At 51.8% G+C, this 5,149-nt stretch overlaps 1 pseudogene; it reads left to right on the top strand.

Moving 5' to 3' along the window:
• The first annotated feature begins 3,873 nt into the window (after nucleotides 1-3,873).
• LOC101648814 lies at nucleotides 3,874-4,502 on the top strand (annotated as a pseudogene).
• The last annotated feature ends 647 nt before the right edge of the window (nucleotides 4,503-5,149 follow it).

Genomic DNA, 5,149 nt, shown 5'->3' with positions numbered 1-5,149 from the left:
ACCCTCCCCCACCCCCAAGACGGTGGTATTTGGTACTATTACCCACAGAGCACCAGGGCTGGAAAGACCTTTAGAAAGCACCTCACTTAGCACCTGGATTGATTTCGCAGGGAGATGCGGAAGCAGGAAGGGCGGGATGGCTGGCACCTTCTGGGCAGGTATTGCCCATCAGAGCAGGGTCTAGTGAAGGGGGCTTCTCTCCAGGGGTGAGCCAGGCAGCGTGTGAGCGGGCGGCTGGCCTTGGCTGGCGTGCTGGCCTGTCTCCAGCCCGGAGCTCCTAAGGACGTGGAGTCTGACAGATTCCCAACCTCTCGCTCGGCTTCAGACAAATCGTTGAGCATATTTTAGGATCAGCACAAACCCACAATGCCTTCGGCTGAGCACTTTCCCTCTTCTTGCCGAAGCCCAGGGGTATTTTCTGGGAAATTGAGTCCATCTGTCTCTGATTCATTTGTACTTAACTCATCACTGAGCTGGTTTGTAAGAGGCCTTTGATGTGAAAACGGCCTTATTCTGTAAGCCTCCCTAAGCCTTTACTTAGTCAACAGTAGGTAAAAGGTCTCCCCAAAGAGGCCAAAGGCAGCCTCCCGCTCACCCTCCCCACACAGGTCTGCACAGGGACTGGGTGGTGCGAAGGGCCTGCCCCGTGATCCTGAAATGCCCTCTCTTGGGGCCTGTCCAGGCTCTCCCTCCCACCTGCCCATGCTGGCCACAAGGCAGGTCCTGCCTTCTTGAGGTCTCTGCCCTCCCCACCCTGGTCAAGGTGACTGAGTGCCCTCCTCCAAGGCCACTCTTGGGTCATCTAGATAAATTCACCATTTCCTCTGTGTGTGTGTGTGTGTGTGTGTGTGTGTGTGTGTTGATGGACTTTCTTAAACTTGAAGTCCCTCCAGGATGAGGGGCCAGGTCCCATAACTCATTACAGCCCGCCAGCCCTGGCACCGTTCCCTGTACACAATTACAGGGGCCATGACTTCCCCACCCCCAACCTACAGAAGAGAACTGACAAGTGCAGAGAGGGGTTCTCGAAGGACAGAGCGGCATGGAAACACAGGGAATCCAGGACAGATGACTCCTTCAGGACCAGTGGTGAGAGTGGCGATGCCTGGAGGGTGGAGGGAATGTGGGGTAGAAAGGGGGAACTGACTACAAGGATCTACATATAGCCTTCTCCCTGGGGGATGGACAGCAGAGAAAGGGCGGTAGAGTCATCAGGCAGTGTAACATATGACAAAATAATAATTTGTAAATTATGAAGGGTTCATGAGGGAGGGGGGAGGAGGGAGGGAGGGGGAAAATGAACAACCGATATTAAGGGCTTAGGTGGAAGGCAAGTGTTTTGAGAATGATGATGGCAACAAATGTACATATGCGCTTGACACAATGGATGGATGGATGGATTGTGATGGGAACTGTATGAGCCCCAATAAAATGATTAAAAAAAAAAAAGGACAGAGCGGCAGAAGACAACGGAATGGGGCTGCCCACTCCCAGAGAGATCATAGCCAGCCTCTCAGAGAGCCCTTGATGGACCAGGGCCCAAGGGAGGGAAGGTTCTGTCTCCCTCTCCCTCTGACGTGCAGCCCAAAGCCCTCCGCAGTGTCCTCGCTGGCCTGCCTGGCACACACACGGCAGGGCAGGATGAAAGCATAGAAGAGATGAGCTTCTCTAAACTCACAGGTGACTGACCCAGAAAGTCCTCCTGAGAGAAGCTGGCGCCTTTTAAGGACTATCCCTGAGTTCCCATTGATTAGGGAGCCTTGGTGCTGTCATGGTTATGCATTGGGCTTCGAACTGCAAGGTCAGCAGTTCAAAACCACCGGTCACTCTTTGGGAGAAAGACAGGGCTTTCTATTCCCATAAACAGTTACAGTCTCAGACACTCAAGAGGCGTTCTGCCCTGTCCTGTGGGGTCTTTAAGAGTCCGCATCAACTCGAAGGCAGGCGTTAGGTTTGGGGTTTTTCCTTTGATTTCAGCACTCTGAACTAAACTATCTCTCTCAGAGGGTGAAGCTTGACAGGGTGGATCGCTCCGGTTATTGACGATGTGTTTGGGATCCCCCACAGGCGGGGTACATCAGAACCACCTTCCCAGGAGACCATTGCGTCCCACACCACGTCCCTGGCCCAATGGGCCCTAGAGTGGGGCCCAAGAACGTAGTTCCAGCAAGGTCCCCAGTGGTGCTGCTGCTGTTCCAGGGACGTCACGTGGAGAAGCACCACAGGCATCCGGTTAGGGCACATTTCAGGGCAGGGACAGCTAGCTCTCTGCCACCATTTCCTCTGGCTGCCCTGGCTTCGCAGATGGTCCTGGTGTTGGCGACGCACCGCTCTGACGCAGGTGCTGGGCATGGCGCCATGCAGAAGCCACCCCGTTTGGTCCTCGCCATTACTCTCTGTGAGCCTGACATAGTGCCCCCCTCTGACTGAGAAACCTCAAGGGTGGGGAGGGGTGAAGCCGGCTTCCTTCGGCGTCACTTAAAACTGCTTCCCATGTGACCTGTGTGCTCAGCGCAGGTGCATTGCATGGCGAGGGGTGGGCGGCAACAAGCCAAGCCCTTGCCGAAGGAGTGCATCCGAGAGCACAGGCAGGGAGAGATTTGGACCTGACCCAAAGCCCAAACTTGCCTGCCACCGAGGCAGGACGCATGAGGGAGGCTCTGTGAACTACCACAGTGCCGTCCAGAAAGGGTCGGAACCAGAGGGGGAGAACTTGAGGGAAAGTGGGATGGGGGCTGGCTCCCCAGGGCCCTGGAAAGAGAAATGGCAGCCCTAGCTAGGGGAATGGGAGTCAGTTCCTGGTCCCGACCAGCCAGGCCTCACCAGGGACAGGGCAGCAGGGAGTTGATAGGGAAGAAGTTCAGTTGTTTGGGTTAAGAGTGCTTAAAACAAACACACAAAACACCCACAAATGTTCTTAACAAATAACGGGTTAAGAAGCCAGTAAGTCTTAGAGAGACTCATCTCACATAGTTAAACCAAACCGAATCAAACTCCCTGTCCTTGGGTTGATCCCGGCTCATAGTGACCGGATAGATGGCGTTTCCGAGGTCGAGAATCTCTACCTGGAGATGCGACCGGCTCCCTCGGAGTGACTGGGGGGCTGGCGTGGCCGGCCTTCCTCTCGGGGTGGGCAGCACCCTACACTCGATAGGCAGTCGTTGTTCTGGGGGGGAGGGGTACCAAGGGATGTAGTCTTAGCCTTCTGCTTTGTCTCACGTCATGTCATGTCCCCAATTTTCTTATTGGTACTTTTCATGCGTGACCCCTGTGAGAAGAGCACACTCATATGTGCCGATACTGAACACCTTCGGAACTGCAGATACGCTGGAGAAACAGTTCCTTCATATCCACTTATTTCTGAAGGCACGCTGAGCTAAGCACTGGGTTGCTAACCACAAGGCCAATGGGTCAAACCCATCAGCCCCTCTAGGATAGAAGGATGAACTCCCTGCCCCCGCGATGGTGACCTCTGTAGGGTCACCAGGAGTCAGGGACTGGATGGAGGTGGGTTTTCAGTTTACTTCTAGGTTAACGTTATTTTTACAAGAGTGTTCCCCTTGATCTTACCTTTTGCGACCTATTTTGCCCTGAACATCATGACCTTGATCCTCTCCGTGATACTGTTTACTTCCAATAAGAGGAGCCCTGGGGCCATAGTGGTTCTGCCTTGGGTGACTAATGGTAAGGCCAGCAGTTCAAAACCACCAGCCGCTCATCTGGAGAAGGATGAGGCTTTCTACTCCCGTTAAAAGTTACAGTAGACCGGTTCACGCAGGAGCCTGTGGAAGGAAGCGTCTCTGGTGATCCGACTGCCTTGCGGGACCGAGGAGAAGCTTCTAGGCTCGCACCAGTCAGACCCCGAGAGTCACGATGGGCAAAGGAGACCCCAACAAGCCACGGGGAGGGGGGGGCATGATGTCCTCATACACCTTCTTCATGCAGACCTGCTGAGAAGAGCACAAGACAAAGCACCCGGACTCCTCGCTCAACCTCACCGAGTTCCCCAAGAAGTGTTCCGAGAGATGGAAGACCAGGTCTGCAGAGGGAAAGTCGAAGTTTGAAGAGATGGCCAAAAGTGAGAAAGCAGCTATGACAGGGAGATGAAAAATGACGTGCCTCCCAAAGGCGATAAGAAGGGAAAGAAAACAGATCCCAAAGCCCCCAAAAGACCACCCTCTGCTTTCTTCCTGTTTTGCTCCAAACATCGCCCAAAGATCCAAAGTGAACCCCCAGGCTTGTCCATTGGGGACACTGCAAAAAAGACTGGGTGAAATGTGGTCCAAACAATCAGCCAGAGGTAAACAACCCTAGGACCAGAAAGCAGCCAAGCTAAAGGAGAAAGATGAAGAGGATGTTGCTGCATACTGTGCCAAGGGCAAAGTGGAGCAGGAAAGAAGGGTCCTGGCAGGCCCACAGGTTGAAAGAAGAAGAACAAACCAGATGAAGAGGAGGAGGAGGAGGATAAAGGTGAGGAAGAAGAGGACGAAGATGAAGAATAAGTGGCTATCCTGTAATAATGTATGGAGTATGCGTGTGTAGTGTGTGCTCAGGCAATTGTTTACCTAAAAATGTGAATTCAAATGCAGCTCAATATTAGCTTAAGTATAAAAACAGTACAGAATTTTGTATAGCTGATAAGATTCTTGGTAGAGAAAATACTTTTTAAAATGCAGGTTGTAGCTTTTTGAGGGGCTAATACATAGTTGGATCATAAAGCTTCTGATGTTGAATGCTTCTAAAATATTGAATGGTTCTCTCATTTCTTGACTTAGGTGTGGTAGCACAGCAAACTCCTAGGAATTAGCATCAATAGTAAATTTGGGGGGTTTTAGGATGTTTTATTTTGTTTTTTAAAAAATGTTGTAGGGAACCGATTACAAGGAACTATATGTGACCTCCTCCCTGGGGGACAGACGACTGAAAAGTGGGTGCAGAGAGACGACGGACAGGGCAAGATATGATAAAATACCAATTTATAAACTATCAAGGGCTCATGAGGGAGGGGGTAGCGGGGAGGGAGGGGAAAATGAGGACCTAATGTCGGGGGTTTAAGTTGAGAGAAAATGTTTTGAGAATGATGTACAAATGTGCTTTACACAATTGATGTGTGTATGGATTGCGATAACAGTTGTATGAGCCCCTAATA

Source organism: Echinops telfairi, unplaced genomic scaffold (genome assembly GCF_000313985.2).
Source record: "Echinops telfairi isolate 266 unplaced genomic scaffold, ASM31398v2 ScPeMD7_5592;HRSCAF=6446, whole genome shotgun sequence".
In the NCBI taxonomy this organism is placed as follows: Eukaryota; Metazoa; Chordata; class Mammalia; order Afrosoricida; family Tenrecidae; genus Echinops; species Echinops telfairi.
The sequence above is the reverse complement of the archived record's forward strand: the minus strand, read 5'-3'. Positions and strand labels throughout refer to the sequence as shown.